Raw genomic sequence first — 24050 nt, 5'->3', positions numbered from 1 at the left:
GAAATCCTCTTACTGCTCTGCAGATGGTCAGCCAGCTTTTCCTGCTTCATCGTCCTCAGGAAGTTCAGTGTGATCTTCATCACTGCCTCTCTGCTGCTCCTCCTCTGTTCTTCATCATCACCTTCCAACACCTCATCATCTCTCTGACTCTCTGAATGTTCTGGGTAATCTGGACCCAGAACTTTATGGATCTTCTTCAGTTCTTTCTTCACAAAAGTAACAATGTTGTCCTCCAGCAGCTGGAACAGAATAATAGATGAAGGAAACATCAGAGTGAAATCATGGAGCCAAACACCAGATGGATGTTGGACAGACTGACAGTCTGTCACGGCCTTCTATTTTCCAAAAAAATCCAAATTTCCATCTAAGGCCGTGGGTGTTAAGAGGCGGTGATTTTGAACGCACTTCTTCAATGTTTGTAAAAAATATAATTTATTTCTTGGAAAAAATAGTGACAAAAAATACATAATTAAAGTGTCTTAAAACGTAGTCAAATTGAAAATTAATCTTAAAAGGGTGTCCAACAAAAATGCTCCAGAAAGTGGTCAAAAAATCATTTTACCACCTCCCCTCAACACACCAGACATTTACCAAACAAATTTCTTTGCCGCACCCAGCACCTGGTGTGTTTTTAATTACTCAAATTAATGGGAGGGTCTAACAATTCACATAGTCTTACTCTAAACAATTCCAAATACAAAATTCTTACAAATGTCAATTCTAAATCAACTTAAATAAATTCTAACTACCCAAAAAAAAGAAACTAAATTGTTACAAATTATAATTCACAAAATTTAACATAAATGGCCACGACACAGTCCTCTGGTCTACAAAGTGCAGCATGAAGGTAATTTTGAACAGAACCCATGGAAAAGTAGTTGTTGTTCATATACAGACCATAAATATGGAGTCCAGCTGTGTTTGAAGCTGCTGGGCAGATGGACCCCTGGGAACCTCTGAGCTCTGCTGGTCCACTCTGTGGAGGAACCAGGAACAATTAGGAAGTCAGAAAATATTCATCAAGCAGTTTTCACAGAGGAAATCTCCAGGAGTTTCACATTAAAAGTCTTTGATAAAGAAAAAAAGAGGATCACATGAACAGTACAGTTATTTCCACCTATACTGTTTGAAATGGTTAGTGTTGAGAATATAAGTTTGGTTAGCATAATTTTAAAGACAGTCAACCTTCATGCATATGAAATATTAGATGGAGCATGAACATTAGAATAGATTTAAAGTTAGGTAAACTTAGATAAAGATCCAAACTAAACAACTGGTGACTCTCTGAATTTACATAAATCTCTAAGGAGGTTTTTTGTTTAGATAGACATTATTGTACTCCCTAAAGTGGTCTGCAGGTGCAGGGAGTCTATGTTTTATCAGGATCAATAAATTCTTTGGTGTTGTTTCAAGAGTTCAGTGAAACATTAAAACTTTTAAGTCTTCTCCAAAGTATAATTAAACATATTAAGAGATTTCCTTAAGCATTAAACAGCGTCTTTTGAATTAGTTTTAACCATATTATGTGCATGCAATTTATATTACTAAAATACAATAGGATTAGAAAACTATTCTTACTTTTAAAATATTTTAGGTATTTCAAAAAGAGCTTTTTAAATTAGACAACCCTGCAGTTAAAGATCCTAACTCATAGTTATTATTTGGCATTAGATTTTGTTGCAGTTTCTTTAAAATAGAAATCAGTTTCTTGTTGAATCACTTAGGCAGAGACGACGGCCCAGCTGCACGTCATAAATCTAAAACCAGGATACTGGAACTGGAAGATCTGGGTGGTTTAGCAGGCCCCAGAGGTATTAAAGTTAACATTAAGACAGCTCCACAATGGAAGAACACACCTTCTAATGCATATATTTTAATGAAGGGAATATACATTCTTATGAAAAGCTTTGTTTTACAGCAGAAGATCAAATTGCTTTGTGCTGGAGTGAGCAATTCCCAAAAATGCATTTTTTGACTTTTCTTTTCAACTCGTTGCAGGTAACTTTTTGTGTTTTCATGTCGGACTTCTTGTCGATCTGGGTGTAATGCTGATGTAACATTCTGTATCCATTGAATTCTCTGGATAAAGCTCTAGATATGTCTGAAGTCGAATGATTGTTCTTTATTATTCTCCTGCGCACGTGGAGACTGATGGACCTGGGAAACACAGGAAATTAATGAGCAAAGTGAAGACATTTCTCTGTTCTTAACATTAGAAAATAATATTCCTACCTATTTCAAAGTTAGAAAAAGGAAGATGATGTACATTGATGAATACCAGTAACACCATAATAATCCAGGAACCATTTTAAAAAGTTGATTTTGAACTTGGACTTCAAACACTCCAAACTGTCAGCAGATCTGATGCTGGTGGAGACAGTTTCCCAGAGCTTGGGGACAGTGGAAGTGAAGGCTCTGTCCACACAGGTCTTCAGGACAGTGTGGGACATCCATCAGGTTCTGATGACTAGATCTGAGGTGATGTGGACATGAAGGAGGTCTGAAATATGTGGGTGTGTCCATGTGGGATCCTCTACTGGATGTTATAGAGAGGATTTTAAAATGGATCCTGTAGATCCCTGGAAGCCAGTGAGCTCACATTGTATCTGTCCACACAGAGACAATCAGAAGGTAAAGGTCCATGAAGTGATATCTGGATGTGAGCAGTGAACCAGGTGATCTAAGTATTTGTAAAGATTTAATGTTCCTGCTGATCCCATTAAGAACCAGCAGAACCTCTGATGGTCCACATCAGCTCAGTTTGGTTGAGTTCCAGCAGATCTCACCAACCACATCATGAAGCTTTCCTTCCCTGCTGAACTGCTCTCACAATGCACACAGGAACCAAGTCCTGATGGACCAGAATGGCTTTACCAGGTATTTCCCAGTGGAAATGTGATCCACTGTTAGTCTGACATGGAGCCAGGAAGCAACAGAACATCATCATCAACATCCAGAGACAAAGATATGAAGGTGTTTTCATGAGAACAGAGCAGCTGATTTCTGTAGATATGGATCAAACCTCTGGAAATATAACTGGAAACATCTGAGTTCTTACTGGTTCAGTTTCCAGAGTTACAGCAATTAGATACAGCTCACCTCTCTGATGATGGAGATCCAGGAGATTTAAAGTCAACCACAGGATGATCCATTGATATGTCACTCTTAAAGGAGACACAGCTGGGTTCTGGTTCTGGTTCGGGTTTGAGTCTCTGATGGATCCTGAATCAAAAAATCTCATTAGAAACTTTCTGTTTGCTTTTGAGATAATTTTTATGTTACTGTAAAATAAAATCAGAACCAGACAAATCATCAACCTGATGTTCTAAATGATTCCTATCAGAACCGGCCCAATCCTCCAACATGTTCCTGATCATTGATCCTCCTGAATAATGTCCAGCCTTCTTTAAAGAGCAGAAAGATTTGTTTCTGAGACCAACATGTTGGTTTAAATGACTGAGAGAACAGTTTGGTGATCTTAGTGTTGAGCTCTGACATGGAGCAGAACCAGGAATCATTTCCACTCTGACCATCCAAGGAGGATCTGATGGAGCTTCAATCAGAACCAGATGGTCCGTTAGAGACACTGAAGCCCACTGCTCAATCAGATCCACTAAATATTTAGTTTCACTGTAGAAATGGTTGATAATCTGCCATGTTGGATGATGTTTGAACTTCAGAGGTGGAATCATAAAATAATTCATAGAAAATGTTTTTATTTCAGAATGAATCTGTCTTTTGTCAGATTTTAGAGAAAGATGCAAATATCAACCTAGAAATAAAATTCACTTCTGTCTTTTTGTTCTTCTGTTAATATTAATATCGGACTAATTAAATGACTGTTTCATTTGGAAAAATTTGGCTAAAACAAAACAGAATAAAACACAGTTAAATGTTTCTGGTCCAAATGTCATGTCAACATAATAGTTTATAAGAGTGAGTCCTGACTGAGGATTTATAAGATTCTTTCTGTATGGAGTCAATAACTGTCCAATGAATGATGGTTAAATTGATGTCAGGTAAACATCAGATCAGATTTAGAGATTCTGTTAACTAGTGAAGCTCTGGGTAGAGACTGTGGATCCAAACGGACCTGTTGATTTTTATACAAAGGATCCAGTTGAACTTTATTGTGTTCATAGTAACATGTTCATTATTGGAACATGTTTTCATGGAGACATCATACGTATTACATCTTTGACGTATGAAAAGAAAAATAACCTGAAATTCAGTCCAATGTTTTCATGACAACAGAACCCAACAGAACTTATCATCACATGGCCACAATAACAGATATAAACAGAAGTTACAGCAGTTAGAAACAGCTCACCTCTCTGATGGTGGAGATCCAGGAGATTTAAATTCAGGGGGAAGACTCTGTGACCTGTTACTCTTAAAGGACACACAGCTGGGTTCTGGTTCTGGTTCTGGTTCTGCTTCTGGTTTGAGTCTCTGATGGATCCTGACAGAAACATGATGATTAAAACTTAATCAACAAAGAGGAGCAGCAGCAGCTTCATCACCACGTCTGTTCTGGCCTGATATAGTGAACGCTGTGTGAAAAGGGCTGTGGACAGTTAGAGATGGTGACCTCACCTCTGACCTTTGCTCTGGCTCTCATCTTCCCCACACAGAGTGGTTTTAGAGGGAGGGACTCCCTCCTCTCTGTCCTCACACTGATCCATGCTGCTGAATTCACATCAGCTCACACACACTTTCTAGCTTCACCTGCAGAGGAAACACACATCATTCATCTGCACATCAACTCTGATCATCCTTTACATCATTAGTGCTGGAAAAAGATCAGCTGCTCCTCCTCTGATTGGCTCTTCTTCTCTGCTTCATATCAGTGTCAGGTGAATGCAGTCAGACAGCAGAGAGGCAGAGGAAGCTGCCATCAGCTGCTGCACTTCTACTATCAGTCCACTAGATGGAGACATGGAGCAACATTTACATTCACTGATTCAACCTGAACAGGAAATATTTTAGTTAATTATTAAACTCTACAACTGGATTAAATGTGCCACTAAGATGAACTAAGTATTAATTTGACTGAATTGAACACATTTTAGTGTGACAGCATTTAATTCTGAAAGGAAGTGGGACAAACTTGGTGTGTCTGACTTTAATGGTGGAGACCAGAGTTTGATACAAAGAAAGAAAAATCATAAATCAATTTGTTCAGAGAAGAAAAAAACATCAGACATTCATCTGATGTTACAGGTTTCTCATTTCCTCTCCCTCTTTAGAAAAACAACAGTATAAAAATGTGAAAAGCCCTGTGTCTGTCCATATTGTTGGTTGAGGATTTTATGATGTTTATAAAACTCAGTTTTTCATAACAGGATTTCTGCTTTTTGGGCTTGTCAGTTATCTGGTATATCATACAATCCAGAAAACATTGGCAGCTGTTCTGCCCATTGAGAGGCTGCCTGTCTTATACAAGGAAATGCCTTGCTGTGAACATTCAGACTCAGATGCTGTGTGAGCAGAACCACAAACAAGAACTGGTTCCTAATGACAAAAACAGAACAGTTGCAGTTCCTGAAACCTCAGGAATAAACCTTGGAGAATTTGCAAGCTCAGCAGAACCGATCAGAAGTTTTTCTGTCTGGAGTTGCATTGAGGTGTAATAGTGAGAACAATTATTGTCATCTGAGTCTGGCTCCCCACTGAGATGCTGGCATCGCCGGCTCCCCTCCCTCATCCCCCACAGAACAACCAGGTTGCTGCAACACACCAGGTTGCTGCAATGTACCAGGTTGCTGCAAAGCACCAGGTTGCTGCAACACACCAGGTTGCTGCAACGCACCAGGTTGCTGCAATGTACCAGGTTGCTGCGTTGCTCACCTCATTTCTCCATCATTTCTCCCTCTCTCTTACCACATGTCCTGTTTTTTATATTGTCAACATGTTGCTTTTCATATCTAGAGGTTTTTTACAACCTCACTGTGTAATTAGACAAAGTTAGAACATCAGTCTTCAGAAACAAACTGTAACATAAATCTTTTTAAGCTTGATAATAGTATTTTCTACCATCATAATGTTAAAAATAATAATAGTACATGACAGAATATCGACATGAATTTGCAGCATTTTATTTCAGGAGGGAAAAAAGACCAAAACATGCAGACAAGATGGTGAATTACTGATAAACACTTTGGTTTCTGATGGGTTTGGGGAACCAGGCTGAACTAAGAACAGCAATTTATCCTCTGCCAGGTTATTGGCAGAGGATAAATTGTCACATAAGTGGATAATTGGATAAATGTAACATATGTGTTATTGCTTTTGAGAAACCGAATCAAGGTGTAATTAAGTCAGGATATCTGATAAATCATGGTTTAATCTTTTATCTTTTTTGGTTAAACAACTCAAAGTTTGAATCCAGGAAATAGAAACATGAAATAATTTGTTCAGAGAAAAACCAAAGAAACATCAGCTGTTCATCAGTAATCTAATAATCCTGAAAATGAAACTTTAAAAAGAAGAGAGATGAAACTTTGACCAGAAATCAGAAGTGGATGTTTTCTAAAAACATGAGAGAAAAAACAAACAAGAAAATCAAAGTTCAATAGGAAAAACAAGAAAACTTACAGTTTGATCAAATGATCCAAAGAGTTGATGAAGAATATATGAACAACAGTCTGACTCTAAAACTGAAAGTAAATGTGAGGGATGTGGTGGGACTGATGACATCACAACTCACATGATTTTTAGATTCTTCTTTCAGAGCAGCAGAAAATCTGCAGTGAAATTAGAGACTTGTTGATAAAACCTTCATGAGAAAAAGAGAAGTTCTGATGAAAATGTCTCATGATGGAATCATGAGGAGAAAAAAGTCCAGAGAAAAATAACAGCTGATTCCTGCAGCAGTAACTGAACTGACTATAAATACAAACTGAAAATAATCAGAAAGATCCAACAAAATAATCAGTAGTTCCTGATATTACCAAACTACTGCAGCTGAAATAACATTATTATAATACATATTATTTCTATAGGTCATATAAACTGTCTCCAATATATCTTTATATAATTATTCTCTTATTTCTGAATCATGATTCATTTCACATTCCTGGGTAAAAGTTACTCAAAACATCAAAATGTACAAATAATATGAATTATAATTTACTAAAAGTTACTTGTGGAAAACCACAAGGGTCAGAACTGGATCCTAAACTTTATTACTTTACATAAATGATTTATGCAATGAATCTAATTTGTTAACATTTACTTTATTTGCTGATTCATTATTTTGATCTGGTCAGTTTGGAGCAGCAACAGTTTAATGGAAGGAGAATTACAAATATTAATGATGTGACAAAAATAGATTAACACTAAATTATGGAAACATTTTAATATTTAGTAACAAGAAAATAAATAAATGAAAGTGCAAACTTTAAAATGTTCTGATTTAGTAGAGATCAGAACAACATTGATTATTATGAAGTCAATAATAAACTTTCATGGTGTAAAGAAACATTGTTAGAAATGAAAGAAACTATAAACTAATAGGAATGATTTATTTAGGATGAATATTAAAACAATTGTAGTTCAGTTAGAGGAATTTCTAGTTTGCAATAATTTAGTGAGGAGATAAAAGTGTTTTTCTCTCTTTAAAATATTTGCTAAACAAATAAATCAGATTTATGATGTTTTTTAGTTTCTCTACAAACTTAGCTGGGAATCCTTGAAGATGTTTTAGAAAAATAAACAGGAAATATTTTGCTGCTTTGATTTGGATGATTTATGTAGAAAAGAGTGAAAGTTTGAAAAGTTTGTTTTTCTATCTGAACTTTCAGTCTACACTTTGTATTCTTGCCATTAACAGTAATTTGAACTATTTCTATAATAAAATTGCCCCTCCCTCTGCTTTTTGGACAGCTGGCTAAAAACCCTTGATCCACCGACTCTCTTTTTAATTTCTGCTGCTCCAAGTCGTTCAGATGAGTCTCTTGCAATAGAGATATTGAACTTTTAAGCCATTTTAATTCAGCTAATATTTTCTTCCTCTTTATCGGATGACCCAGTCCTCTCACATGATAACACACAATATTTAAATCACTCATAATATATAGTTGTTTTAATCATGTCAACCTCGACCTCTACTTTTTGACCCTTTGACCTTAATTCTGGATGTTGCATCTGATCTGTTTCTGCCTCCTTTTGGTCACTCAGTGTGGCCACAAACTGTCAAGGAACAAGAACATAGTAACACAGAAATAGTTTGAACACATGAAGCCCCAAGGACTCCCATCAACCCGCCTGGTTCTATTAAGACCACATATAATCTGTGGTGGCCTCCTGACCAGCCCCGATGTAACCAAGGCAGAGCGCCGTGTGCCCGTAGTCGCTCTGGGGAAAAAGCACTAAGTGCTTCCAGATCACAAAGAACAGCAATAATTCCCTGCTGAGATCTCCACCCAATTGGGAGAACGATAGTAACCAGGTGATATTGGCGACCCGTGAGATCAGAAACATTTGAAATACAGAGTCACTATATAACTATGTAACATTGGCTGTTTCCATAACGTCTTCTTCTCCCCTAATAATTGTTGCTAAAACATCCCTTATATCCTCCAGAGTTCCTCTGTTTATGAACATTTTGTTCTCCTCAGTCTTCAATGTAAACTTTTAGATGTGCATCAGGTTGTCCCCCTTTTCCATGTCTCCTGTTGTTGACTCTCGGAGTCCAGGCCTCTCTGGAGGCTCCGCTTCCATCCTCTCTCTCTCACTCATCTGCACTGAGACGTCCAACCTCTCCAACGTCGGTACCGCGTCCACAAGAAGAGGGAAGCTTTTCGTTTCCAAGTCCATTCTGAGTTGCGCTGGAAAACCACATTTTGCCTGTTTTCCTTTAAGTGCTTGATGAAGCTCCACAGTCTCACTCTCTTCTTTTGGAGCTCTGGAGAGAAGTCCTAGTCAAAGTATATTGTTTTCCCTTGGAGAACGATGTGTTTTAGTGACCCGGCCCGTTGCTGCAGCGCTTCTTTTCTGGTGTAATCCATGAAGCGGCCAATGATGGAGCGAGGCGGGTTGGTGTCAGCGGGCCTCGGTCCCGGCGCTCGGTCTGCTCTTTCAATGCGGAAATCCTCCTGCAGAAGAAGCGAGGTTCTGATTCATTCCTTTACGAAGCCGATCATGTCCTGTTTCTCTTGAACTTTTTCACCCATTTCGTTGAATCCTGTTCAATGACAATAAATGACAATAAATGCTATTCTATTCTATTCTATTCTATTCTATTCTATTCTATTCTATTCTATCAACTATGCAGAATTCAAAGAAAAGAAAAGTTTCTCATGAAAACAGGACGTTCAATGCTACGTAGGAAGATTCATTTGCTTTCACTGCTGATGAGACTGGTTCACCAGTGTGCTTAATATGCAATGAGAAACTAGCTAAAAACAAAAGTCAAATGTTGCAAGACATTTCCAGAATAAACACGCAGCCTTTGCTCAAAAATATCCGGATGGAGAGGAAAGAAAAAAGCAGTTTGGGAACTGATACGGAAGGCTGATCTGATCAAAAATCACTTCAAGAAGTGGATGAAGGCAGCAAATTCAAGTGCATATGCTAGTTTTTGTTGCCGCTCAGGAAATAGTGAGGCACGGGAAACCGTTCACAGATGGAGAATATATAAAAGAATCTTTCATTAAGACTTCAGAACATCTATTCACAGACTTTAAAAACAAGAGTGAAATTGTGCAGAAAATCAGGGATATGCCCCTCTCTGCAAAGGCTGTCAAAGACAGAACCATAAAAATGGCAGAAGGCATCACCAGACAGCAAATTAAAGACATCAGTTCAGCTGTGGCCAACTCAATGGCCTGTGATGAATCTAAAGACAAAGGTGATATTGAACAAATAGCTCTGTTCTGCCGGTATGTAAACTCTACTGGGCCACAAGAAGAAATGATGGAGTTGATGCCACTAAAAGGCCAAACACGGGGGAGGATGTCTGTGAGGCTGTCTTGAATTGTTTCAGAGCAAAAGGAATAAAACCACCCACCTGGTGTCAGTGGCTACAGACGGGGCACCGAAGTGTGACAGGAGCGCACAAGGGCTTTGTGCTTTATTGCAGAAGTCGCTGGACAGAAAGTTGCTGACTTTTCACTGCATCCTGCACCAAGAGGCACTGTGTGCTCAAACATTTCCTCCGGAACGCACAGAAGTAACGAATGTTGTCATTCAGATTGTGACAAAATAATGGCGAAAGGTTTGAATCACCGTCAGTTCCGTTCATTACTGGACGAGCTGGAAAGCACGAACTCTGACCTCTTGCTGCACAACAAAGTCTGGTGGCTGTCCAGAGGCGAGGCGCTGAAACGATTTACGGCGTCTGGAAGAAGTGAAAACCTTCCTGGGCAGCAATGGGCTCACATTTCCTGAGCTGGAACAGCCAGAGTGGCTGGAAAAGCTGCACTTCTTGGTAGACATGACGGCGCAGCTGAACACGCTGAACACAGCTCTTCAGGGGAAAGGATGCACAGCCCTGCACATGTTGGAGGAGGTTTTGGCATCCAGCGCAAGTTGACAGTGCTTGCCAGAGATTTACAGAAAGGTTCACTGTCACACTTCCCCAGTTTGAGAGAGTTCAGGGAAGCTCACATGATGAATTTGAAGTATTTACATTCTGCAGTCATCGCAATGCAAACATCGTTTGGGAAAACGATTCAGTGAGTTCAGAGAGGAAAAAGCACATTATCCTTCCCGGTCTCTCCCCTAAGCATCGATCCATCCCTGATGAATATGACAGCATCTCCAGGGGTGTGAGTCCCGGATCTTGAGATGGAACTGGCTGACATGGCCCACAAAGAAATGTGGGTGTCCTAGTTCAAGCGCTGGACAGCGGACCTTGAAGATGTTTCACGTCAGAAGGCTGTTCTTGCTCAGAATCACAAATGGCGTGATATTGAAAACCTCCCCAAACCAGACAAACTTGTGTTTGAAACTTGGAACGCTGTCCCCGATATTTATGTCAACATGAAAACAAAATCTGCCTGTTATTTAGTTTGCCATAGAACTTAAATGAACCTGGACACAAACCAGATCACTCTGATATGTAGTCATTTAACATGACCAACAGACTTTTATTTATTTAAAGTAAATTAAATAACATTCAACTGCTCTGCTTAAATTAAACATAGTTTTATTCTGCTTTACATTTCTAACTGCTTCAGTGCGTCCTCAACAGCTCAGAAAAAACAAAAGTTGAAATGTAAAAATAGTTGGGCCTGTCGTATCAAGCAGTGAGATGGTGGGAGGCAAACAGTAAAAAGATCCACTTGGAGTCACGTCCATCTTTGGATCCACATAAAAGGATGACGCCAGTTTTGTTGCTGCCACTGGATCATTTAAGTTCTGCGTCATTTTTATTTCATTACTACAAGGACTCAAATAGACATTGAGTATTTTACTTAACCTTCAACGCAACGTTTTTTTTCTCAGTTAAAATGTTTAACATGTTAAAACATTTCTGACAGAAAGAGCCAGAAATGGCTCTTTCATTTCTGGCTCTTTTTGACTTTTTGTTGACCAAAAAGAGTCAACAAAGTGACTCTTTTTGGTCACTTTGTGTTCACCAACGGTGTTTCTTGTCGGCATCATTTATTATTGGCGGTTTCTCTTAAGGGGGAATCCAGAAAATGAGAGAATTTGCCAACCAATCATCAATCTCACGGGAGCGTGGCGCCACCGGAAGTCCCACACATGATTTACAAAATAAAAGTCGGCAAGTAAACGAGTCAAAATCCTTTAAAAAATAAAAATTGTTTAACATCCAGTGACAGTACATTACAATAAACACTAATTAAACACACCAATTTAATTCACATAAAGATTAATGCAGTATCAACTTTGTAACAAACATTTCTAACAGATCCTCATAAAATCAGAATGTTCAGTAAATTTTTATTTTCTGAACTTTTTAAAGTTTTAGTTGAAAAACTTAATAAAAACAGAAATATCCTATCTCCCAAATGTAAGAACAATAATGACAATAGAATAATTCAGTTTAAAAATAATTATTTGAAGCAGAACCAAGTATGATCAATAATGTAATCATTCACAAGTTCCCCAAATGTTGCTTCTTTCAAAAGGGAAAAGATTTCAATGAACTTCTAAACCATCATATTAATCAATCAATCAGTCAATCAATCAAATTTTATTTACATAGTACATTTCAGCAGCAAGGCATTTCAAAGTGCTTTATATCTTAACAAACACAAAAACACAAAGTCATGCAACAAAGAATCAACAATCAAAACATTACATTCAGTCAAGTTCCATCATTAAATTCATAATTGATTACATTTCAATACAGCTCTAAACAGTTGAGTTTTTAGTCTAGATTTAAAGGAAGTCAGTGTTTCAGCTTGTTAGGTTTGAATTACCGAGCATAATAAAAAACAGACACAAGAAAGAACAAGAGAGGGTTAGTTTCTTTTATCTTGCAAGAAGAACAGACAGAGAATTGCTTCAGTCACAATCTCCACCTCCTCTGAAAGCACATCTTTGTTGCATCTCTTGTTATTAAAAATCATCCCCCTGATTACAATGCAGGTTTCAGCTCTAATCAAAACAGTCAGCTGCAATGTGATTCACCTTTTATAAGATAAACTAGAACATTTACTACAAACAGTATAACTATCAACACCATCATTGTATAAACATGAAGAATCGGATGTCCTTCTGCTGAGCAGCCGTCTGATTAGAACTGGTGCTGGCTCATGGATGAGTTTCTCTAGATCTAACTGAGACATTAGTCCTCTAATCCTGGAGATGTTCTTCAGGTGATAGAAGGCTGACTTTGTAACTGTCTTTAAGTGACTCTGAAGGTTCAAGTCCTAGTCCATCACTACTCCCAGGTTTCAGGCTGATCGCTAGTTTTTAGTTGTAATAACTGAAGCTGTGCATTGACTCTAGATCTTTAACTGTAGATCTGTAACTCTAGATCTATAGATCTAGATTTCCTGTTATAACCTGAGCTAGTGGGATAATATAAATACTGTTAAGAATTAAAAAGAGGATTAACTTGATTTAGCTCTTTAATTAATTCTCTGTCCTAGGTTCTTGTGTCTGTATACGTGTGGAGGGAGAAAGAGCAATCATATGACGTCAGACTTCAGATATCCAGAGTTTTATCCAGAGAAAATCAATCCAAGAAGAATGTTACAATAAGCATCTCACCTAGATTATCAAAAGTCCAAGACATGTCAAAACAGAAACAAAGAACTGAGTAAAAAGGGAAAAAATTAACAGAAGATGCATCCTCCGGGAAACTCTCACTCAGCACAAAGAGATTCGAACTTCTGCTGTGAAACAACCCATTTTATGAGAATGTGTATTCTCCTCATTTAAATATATGCATTAGGAGGTGTGTTTCTTCCTTGTGTGGGCTGTCTTAAATGTTAATTTTATTACCTCCTGCTAAAGAGCCCCAAAAGCAGATATATGGATTGTCAAACTGGGTCTTTGCCGTACCAGGCATCTCCTGCAAACTCTCCCTGAGCTAAATTTATGACCTCTGTCTGTTTTAGTTGTCTGCCTCAAATGATTCCACAAGAAAGTAGTTTGTAATTTTAACCAAGCTTGCACAAAATGTAATGCTAAATAATGACGATAAGTTGGATCGAAAACTAACTAATTAAAAACATGCTTTTTAATGCTTAAAGAAATATACCAATATGTTTGATTATATGTTATAATGGACTTCTATAGTTTTTAATGTTTGCCTGAACTATTCAACCCTGAGTAAATAATTTATTGCCCTGATAGCCAATACACTCCCTGTCTGAAATGTTCCTTAAGGAGTATAAGACTGCTTTCTGATTAGAAATTTATGTAAGTTCAGAGAGTCACCAGTTGTCTTAGTTTGGATTTGTATCTAAGTTTATCTTAACCTAAAAGTTAACTTATGTACTATTGTGCTACTTTAAAATTCTATTTCAACAATACCAAAGAAGAGCGGTCCTAGGATTGACCCTTGGGGTACCCCACATGTGACTTTTGACCTCTTTGATGAGAAGTTTCCAATTGAAACAAAGAAATCCCTGTTCTTTATGTATGATTCAAACCAGTCAAGCACCGAACTGCAGAGACCGACCCAACTTTGCCGACCCAAATTTCAAGGTACTCAGTGCTGTACAGCTGCAGGTGTTACTACAACAATCCATCAGTTTGCTTTTGTTTATTTCAGTCACTTGTGGCCAATTTAGAATCACAGAGAAAAACTCCAAAGGGAATCAAACTTAAAACTCTGTGAGCTAAAAACTTCTAATCACATAATAGCAATTAACCATAGCTGCCATAGTAAATTATTACTGATAACTATTGTTAGTGGTCCTGACATTAATATGATCAGGCAGTATTATAATATATATTAAAAAAAAAAAAATTCCCTTCTCACCCACCGCGGGTGGTTCTTATCCTCTGAGCTCGGGTCCTCTACCAGAGGCCTGGGAGCTTGAGGGTCCTCCAGTATCTTGGCTGTGCCAAGGACTGCACATTTCTGGACTGAGATGTCTGATGTTGTTCCTGGGATCTGTTGTAGCCACTGCTCCAGTTTGGGGGTTACTGCCCGAGGGCTCCGATGACCACAGGCACCACTATGGTCTTCACCTTCCAGGCCCTCTCCAGTTCTTCCCTGAGGCCCTGGTATTTCTCCAGTTTCTCGTGCTCCTTTTTCCTGATGTTGCAGTCACTTGGTATTGCTACATCAACCACAACGGCTTTCCTCTGATGTTTATCCACTACGACAATGTCTGGTTGGTTCGCCATTACCATTTTGTCTGTCTGGATCTGGAAGTCCCACAGGATCTTAGCTCTGGCGTTCTCCACCACCTTTGGGGGTGTTTCCCACTTTGATCTCGGGGTTTCCAGTCCATATTCTGCACAGATGTTTCTGTACACTATGCCTGCCACTTGGTTATGTCGCTCCATGTACGCTTTCCCTGCCAGTATCTTGCACCCTGCTATGATGTGCTGGACTGTCTCATGGGCCTCCTTGCACAACCTACACGTTGGGTCTTGTGTGGTGTGGTAGATCTGGGCCTCTATTGCTCTGGTGTTTAGGGCCTCTGTGCTGTCCTTGAGTCCAGCTTTTTCCAGCCATTGGTAGGATTTACTGATATCAGCCACTTCGGTTATTTGCTGGTGGTACATCCCATGTAGGGGTTTGTCCTCCCATGATGGTATCTCTGGCACCTCAACCTCCGTTCCCTGTTGTCTGAGACATTCACTGAGCACATTGTCTGTTGAGGCTTTGTCCCTGATGTATTTATGGATCTTAGTTGTTTCGTCCTGGACAGTGGTTCTCACACTCACTAGTCCTCTGCCTCCGTCCTTGCGGCTCGTGTACAGTCTCAGGGTGCTGGATTTGGGATGGAACCCTCCATGCATGGTTAGTAGCTTTCTAGTCTTAATATCTGTGGCTTTTATCTCCTCCTTTGGCCAGCTAATTATTCCAGCAGGGTATCTGATTACTGGCAGGGCATAGCTGTTTATCGCATGGATTTTGTTCTTGCCATTGAGCTGGCTTCTCAGGATTTGCCTTATTCGTTGGAGGTATTTAGCTGTGGCTCCTTTCCTTGTGGCCTCATCGAGGTCGCCATTTGCTTGTGGTATACCTAGGTACTTGTAACTGTCCTCTATGTCTGCTATTGTTCCTTCTGGGAGTGAGACCCCTTCTGTGTGGATGACCTTCCCCCTCTTTGTGACCAGCCGACCACACTTCTCTAGTCCGAATGACATCCCAATGTCAGTGCTGTAGATCCTGTGGTGTGGATCAGTGAGTCGATGTCTCGCTCACTCTTGGCATACAGCTTGATGTCATCCATGTAGAGTAGGTGACTGATGTTGGCCCCATTTTTGAGTCGGTATCCGTAGCCAGTCTTGTTGATAATTTGGCTGAGGGGGTTCAGGCCTATGCAGAACAGTAGCAGGGACAGAGCATCTCTTTGGTATATGCCACATTTGATGGACACTTGTGCAAGTGGTTTGCAGTTGGCTTCAAGGGTGGTTTTCCACAGCTTCATCGAGTCTGCAATGAAGGCTCTCAGAATCCTGTTGATGTTATACATCTCTAGGCATTCAATGATCCAAGTATGCGGCATTGAGTCATAGGCTTTCTTGTAATCAATTCAAGCCATGCACAGGTTGGTGTGTCGGGTTTTGCAGTCTCGGGCAACTGTGCGGTCTACGAGGAGTTGGTGTTTGGCTCCTCTGGTATTTACACCGATACCCTTCTGTGCCGTGCTCATGTGTTATCCATGTGTTTGCTTATCTTGGCCGCTATGATGCCTGACATGAGCTTCCAGGTTGTGGAGAGGCAGGTTATTGGTCGGTAGTTGGGTGGGACTGGACCCTTTGATGGATCCTTCTGGATTAGGATTGTCCGCCCTTCAGTTAACCATTCAGGGTGAGTCCCACTTTGTAGCAGCTGGTTCATTTGGGCTGCCAGTCGCTCATGGAGAGCAGTGAGTTTCTTTAGCCAGTAGGCATGGATCATGTCAGGCCCTGGTGCTGTCCAATTTTTCATGCCTGAAAGTCTTTCTTGGACATCTGTCACAGTGATGGTTACCCGGGCTTGCTCAGGGAGGTTGCTGTGGTCCTCTCGTAGAGAGATCAGCCACTGTGCATTGCTGTTGTGGGACGCCTCCCTTTCCCTTATGCCTTTCCAGTATTGTTCAGTCTCCAGCCTTGGTGGGTCTGCTCTGTTGTTATTACCCTGCGATTGAGAGTACACCATGGCTGGTTGAGTGGAGAAGAGCCGGCCAAGGCTTGGAGCCTCTGTTTCGCAGTCTCGAGTGCTTCAGGTATGGGCATCTGGCTGTATTTTCTGGGTACTGGTCTTTCATTGTACCCTTGTGGAGCTCTGACAGTTGGCTGACTTCCCTCCTTGTTACCTTGATTTTAGCGTCTAACCGTCTTTTCCATGGTGGGTCTCATGGTTGCTCTTATAGCCAAGTATCTCAAGGATCACTGATGCTGAGTTGTAGATCAGCTCATTGGTTTCTGTTATGGTGTTGGTAGGGATCGTTCTCAATGCTGCATTCACATTCTCAATGAGACTTTCTGATGGTACTTCACTCAGCCGTTGTAATTGGCGCCGAGGAGGCCTGGTTGTCATTTGGGTCATGATTCTCTCTCTCAGGTCAGCAGCTGTCTCGTTCAGCTCTGTTTCGCTCATTGGGGCCGTGTATCCCCTCACTGGGTATCTCTCATGGTATGAGGTAGGCAGTAGCTTGAAGGGTCTTGACTAAGGACCCAGACTGGATTCAAACCCCGCCCTCTCGGGTGATATACTGATGCCTTATCTATTGAGCTATCCAGTCAGCTATATATATATATATATATATATATATATATATATATATATATATATATATATATATGTGTGTGTGTGTGTGTGTGTGTGTGTGTGTGTGTGTGTGTGTGTGTGTGTATATGCACTTATAAAGACTGTATCAAACAAGTAGCCCTTCGTGTTGCTCTGTACCCGTGAAGTAGCTTCCAGTCTCAAAAATGTTGGTGACCCCTGCTTTAGACTCTTTAGACTCAAATCAGCTCAGAAACACTGAAGAACCAGAACTGGACCAGAGCCCAAATCCAGGAATCAGAGGTTCAGTGAATCTGGTGTTGAAGGTGTGGAGGAGGATCAGTGAGTCAAAGGAGACTCTGTAGAAGGACAGAATGCCAGCAGGACAGTCCACATACACTGCTACTCTGTTAGAGACAGAGGAGGAGAGACGAGTTTCTATATCATTGTGTCTGACAGAATAACCATAACTATCAGAGCATCTCAGACTCCAGGAATGATCTTTATATCCAAACATACAGTCTATACTGTCTCCTTTCCTCCTGATTCTTCTGTAACTCACTGATATATAAACATCTCCTTTCCACTCGACCTCCCAGTAACAGCGACCAGTCAGACCAGTTCTACACAGCAGCTGATACCAGTAATTAAATCTGTCTGGATGATCAGGATATGACTGAAGCTCCTCCACATGTGTCACCTTCCTGTTGTCTTCAGACAGTTTGAGTTTTCTGTTCACTGTGTTTGTGTCGACGGTGAGTTGACAGGAATCTGATGGAGAACAAACACAATCCAGCTGCAGTTATTGATCATTTATTGACACTTTGACTCCTGAATGAGTGATGTGACAGTTTGAAGATGGTTGAATGTGAGCTGCTTTGTTGTCATGAATCAGATGAAAAACACACTTACATTTCCTCAGACCTGGAGTCAAGAATTGGACTCCAGCAGGCTCCACCCTGAAAGGAGTAGGGGGGTCAGACCATCAGTCTCTTTCAGCAGCAAACATGGACATTACATGTCTCTCAGACACACATTGTCCTCCACTGAGACAGGAACAGTCCAACATCTGGACTGCAAACTGCAGTGGATGTAGGAAGGATTGTTGGTGCTGCTGCAGCACAACTCATTTCTCCAAACACAGGAAAAGCTCCAACAGAGAGGAGAAAGGAAATCCCTCAGTAACAACCTGAAAAAACTCACTGAAGCCTAAAAGGACATCAGGAAACTAAGGAAACATTTCTGGAAGCTCCACCTGATTTAATAATCAGCATTAAAATACAATCAATCTAAACTCTGATCAACACCTGGATACCTGATCCATCCACACTCCCACACACAGATGACAGAGAAGATCTCAGCTCTGATGAGGAGCTGGCCTGCCTTCACACTGATTGAGGGTCAAAGAAATATTTCCAGATGAAGTCAGACTAAAATGTTGGATTGTCCTGCTGTTGCAATCAGAGGCCAAGAAGAAGCTTCAAGTTCTTCTCCTGTTCAGCTCCACGTTCCTGTCAGAGACTTCAGCTCCTCATGAGGAGAACAACTAAAGCCTGGAACAGACTGACACCAACATCCTGACATCTCATCCCTGAACAAAGCTTTGCAGCGTCAAGGTGACTCTTTGTGCCATATATGGACAGATTTCCTCTAAAGGGGGCGGAGCCTGGATTGGAGGAACCAGCAGCAGCTTCCAGGAACAAACCTTGGGAAAACCAGCAGACTGACTAAAGACATTTCTCCCTCTTCCTCCTCTATCAGACCTTCTCTGCTCCTGCAGCAGGTTCCTCCATACCTGAGAGCTTCCAGTCTCCTGTGTGGATCCTTCAGTCCAGCCGACAGCAGCTTCACTCCTGAGTCTCCTGGATGATTGTAGCTCAGGTCCAACTCTTTCAGATGGGAGGGGTTGGAGGTCAGAGCTAATGCCAGATGAGCACAGCCTTCCTCTGAGACCAAACAGCCTGATAATCTGCAGACACACAATTCATCACATGATGAGAAAATGAGAACATGGAGGTAGAAACCAAGGTCTGAACGGACGGACGGACGGACGGACGGATGGATGTGTAATTTTGCACCTTAGATGCATCAATTTGTCAAGAGTCCAGAGTTACCTGAGAGTTTCCAGGTTGCAGTTTGGACTCTTCAGTCCAGCAGAGAGAAGCTTCACTCCTGAATCCTGCAGGTTGTTGTTACTCAGGTCCAGTTCTCTGAGACTGGAGGACTGGGAGCTGAGAACTGAGGACAGAGCTTCACAGCTTCTCTCTGAGAGGTTACAGACACTCAGTCTGAGGAGACAGAGAGGACAATCTGTTATTTCATCATGTTAAATCTTGTTGGTGTTCTTGCTGATTACCTGTTGTGGGCGGGGATTTGCACAGGTGTGCGCAATCTGTTAATAAAAGGCCACAGCTTGCTCTGCACTGCACTCAGGCCAAATGAAGCTAAAGGCTGTGTTGTTTTTCCTCCGTCACTACCCGGCATTTCCAGCCCTTTAAAGATGGCAGCGTCAACAGGTTATGGGCCCAGGAAGGAGTTTGGAAGCCAATGGAACTGATTATGCTTTGATGGAGATGAAAAGAAGTATGAGTTGTGGGAAACCAAGTTTTTGGCCCACTTACGTCTGCTTGAACTGAAAAACACCATATTATTGAAGGACGAACCCGATGATGCAGAAAAAGACGCTACCAAAAATGAAGAGGCGTGTGCAGAACTAATTCAAGTCTTGGACGATAAGAGTCTTTTGCTTGTCATGAGAGATGCTGTGGATGACGGCAGAAAAGCCTTGAAGATCCTCAGAGATCACTATGCTGGTTCGGGTAAGCCACGAGTGATTAGTCTGTATACGGAGCTGACGTCACTTCAGAAAGGTGTCAATGAGAACGTCACTGACTATATTATCCGAGCAGAAATTTTACAGCGCTGCGAAATGCAGGAGAAGTTTTAAGTGATGGCCTGCTGACGGCAATGATTTTAAAAGGCCTGCCTGATGAGTTTAAACCATTCTCTGTTTATGTTACACAGAGTGATGAAGAGTTAACTTTTTCCCAATTTAAAACGAAGCTAAGAAGCTATGAGAGCACAGAGAAGTTATGTGTTGCTGGCTCAGCGGAAGATCGTGTGATGAAAGTTAAAGGAAGAGACAATTGGAGTATGAAACTCACCTGTTACAACTGCGGCCAGAGAGGGCACAAAGCCCTGGATTGTTCTTCAACCTCGGGCGAGCGCAGAGAGCCGAAACAGTGGTGTAGTTTTTGCAAGAGCGCCACGCATAAGGACGCAAATTGTCGGCGGAAAAGGAGAGACAAGATCAAGCAAGCAATGGATGAGGAGGACCATACATTCGCTTTCAAGGTGAAGCAGATCGCTGATGCCCAGATCAATGGCATGAAGGTGAAGGGCCTTATGGTCGACTCGGGTGCAACAAAGTACATTGTGACAGACGCTGCTAAATTCAAGGTTTTCGATTTGACTTTTAAGCCTCAGAGTCATATTTTGGAGTTGGCTGACGGCGTGAGGACCAGGGGCATCGCACTGAAGAAGGGCACCGCCAGAGTTCATTTGAGAGACAGCATCGGCCGAATTGTAGAGATAATGTTAATGGACACTTTATACGTGCCATCATTTTTTCAGGACATCTTTTCGGTTAAAGCCGCAACTGCCCAAGGAGCGACAGTCATCTTCAAAGATGGACAGGACAGGCTCATCCATAAAAATGGTACGGTTTTTGATATTGATGTTTATGATAGAATGTTTTATTTAAATACTGTTGCAGATGATGTTGATAAGTGCAATGGCTGCTATGACATCCAAACGTGGCATGAAATTTTAGGTCACTGTAACTATGATGATGTGTCAAAGTTAGAAAGTGTTGTAGATGGAATGAAAATTAGAGGTAAAAATGAAAAACCTGATCTGAAATGTGAAGTATGCATAAAAGGTAAATTTGCTCAGACCAGAAATAGAGATCCTGATGAAAAAAGTAAAGGTTCATTAGATCTTGTACAGGCAGATCTGGCTGGACCAATAGAACCAGCTGCTAAAGATGGGCTTAGATATACCTTAGCTTTTACAGATGATTTTTCAGGTGCTATCTTTATCTATTTTCTGAAAGCTAAGAGTGATACTGTTAAGGGAACAGAGAAGTTTATTGCAGATGTGGCACCTCATGGAAAAATTAAATGTATAAGATCCGATAATGGAACTGAATTTATGTCCAGAGAGTTCCAATCATTGCTTAGTCAAAATGCCATTAGACACGAAACTTCAGCCCCTTATTCTCCCCATCAAAATGGGACAGCTGAGAGAACATGGAGAACTATTTTTGAAATGGCAAGATGCATGCTAATTGAGAGTAATCTGTCTAAAGATTTATGGACATATGCAGTTCAAATGGCTGCTATTATTCGTAATAAATGTTACAACAGACGTGTTGAGCAGACTCCATATTACATGTTAACTGGAAAGAAACCAGACCTTTCAAAAATGAGAACTTTTGGATCGGAATGTTATGCATATAAATATGACAAGAAAAAGTTGGATCCACGTTGTGAAAAAGGAATTTTTGTTGGTTATGACAAAAATAGTCCTGCATATCTCATCTTTTATCCAAATACAGGGCGAGTACTTAAGAACAGGCTGGTAAAGTTTACCACAAAAAGTACCTATGAATGTGACACTCAGACTGATGATGACATAAATGAAAATATTTTACTCAAGAAGAAAGTTGAAAGTGTGCAATTACAACCAGATTTGAGAACAGTTATCTCACAAGAGGTGAAAACCGAGTCTTGTGATAATGATGAGAACTTAGATCAAAGTGGAGGTAACCCTGGTGCACGTTATCCTAAAAGAGACAGGAGACCTCCTAAGTATTACACAGATCAGGATTATGAAATGAAATGTGAGGATGATCAAGCACACATGAACATTGACTATTGTTATAGGCTTGCATGTGATGTGCCTAAGACAGTGGAAGAAGCTATGAGCTCACCACAATCACAGCTATGGGCTAAAGCTATGAAGGATGAAATGGATTCTTTGATAGAGAATAATACTTACACCCTAACTACATTACCTGAAGGTAAGCAAGCAGTGGGGGGTAGATGGGTATTTAATATTAAAGAAAATCCTGTGGAGACCCTTTATAAGGCTAGATACGTAGCAAAAGGCTATAGTCAGGTTGCTGGTATTGATTATAATGAGACTTTTTCTCCGACTGCTGATATGACATCTGTGCGTGTTCTGATGCAGCTTGCTGCTCAATATGATTTGGAATTGCACCAAATGGATATCAAAATGGCATATTTACACGCCCCTATCGATTGTGAGATATTTTTAGAACAACCAGAAGGATTTGAGGTGGTAACAGAGACAGGAGAAAAATTAGTCTGTAAGCTTAACAAGTCACTTTATGGTCTGAAACAGTCAGGACGAAATTGGAATAAAATGTTACATGATTTCCTTATTGAAAATGACTTTGTGCAGAACCCTGCTGACTATTGTGTTTACAGTAAAGAAAATGAACATGAGAGAGTGATCTTGATTATTTGGGTTGATGACCTTATTATTGCAGCTAGTAATGATCAAATACTCAAAAGTGTGAAGAAAATGTTGGCTGCTACGTTTAAAATTAAAGATCTTGGGAAACTGAAATATTTTCTAGGAATTGATTTTACACAGAACCATGGTCAAGTAAAAATGAACCAGAAAATATGCATTATAAAAATATTGGAGAGGTTTGGCATGACTAACTGCAAACCAAGGTCAACCCCCTGTGAAAATAAAATGAAGTTTGACAGTGAAGGTCAACCTGCTGATCATAAAAGATATCGTGAAGTAGTGGGAAGTTTGATCTATGTAATGATGAGCACTAGACCAGATTTGAGTTTTATTGTCAGTAAGTTGTCACAATACTTGTCTGAACCAAGAGAACAACATTGGGTTGCAGCAAAGCATGTATTGAGGTATTTGAAATGTACACTAAATCAGGAATTATGCTTCAAGAAAAATGAACTAAATCTTAAACTTGTGGCATACTGTGATGCAGACTGGGCAGGAGACCAGAAGGACAGACGAAGTATGACTGGTTACTGTTTTAGTCTATCTGAAACTGGACCCATTATTTCCTGGAAGTCTAAAAAGCAACCCACAGTTTCTTTGTTTACATGTGAAGCTGAATATATTGCTTTGGCTGCTGCTACACAGGAAAGTATTTATCTTGTGAATCTAATGAATGGAATGGACTTTGGATGTGAATATACACCTGTGACTGTTTTTGAGGACAATCAAGGTGCAATTGCTCTTTCTAAAAGTCCGGTCTATCGTCAAAGGTGCAAACACATTGATATTCGTATCACTTTATTCGGTCTGCACTTTGTGATGGAAAAATAACTCTGTCTTACTGTCCAACAACAGAAATGGTGGCTGATATTTTAACAAAGCCTGTAACTAAAATGAGAATGGATAAATTTGCATGTTTTATTTTTGGGATGTAAATGTAAAGCAATGACATGTAAATGTATCATGTCAGCATAAGAACAAGTGGGGGTGTTGAATATTGTTGGTGTTCTTGCTGATTACTTGTTGTGGACGGGGATTTACACAGGTGTGTGAAATCTGTTAATAAAAGGCCACAGGCTGCACTGCACTGCACTGCACTGCACTCAGGCCAAATGAAGCTAAAGGCTGTGTTGTTTTTCCTCAGTCACTACCCGGTATTTCCAGCCCT

At 40.4% G+C, this 24050-nt stretch overlaps 1 pseudogene; it reads right to left on the bottom strand.

Moving 5' to 3' along the window:
• Nucleotides 1-24050, bottom strand: part of LOC129379580 (NACHT, LRR and PYD domains-containing protein 3-like) — a 132259-nt pseudogene that overhangs the window by 74125 nt on the left and 34084 nt on the right.

Source organism: Poeciliopsis prolifica, unplaced genomic scaffold (genome assembly GCF_027474105.1).
Source record: "Poeciliopsis prolifica strain line A6 unplaced genomic scaffold, Auburn_PproV2 SCAFFOLD059, whole genome shotgun sequence".
NCBI lineage: Eukaryota > Metazoa > Chordata > Actinopteri > Cyprinodontiformes > Poeciliidae > Poeciliopsis > Poeciliopsis prolifica.
This window is presented reverse-complemented; position numbering and strand designations above follow the sequence as displayed.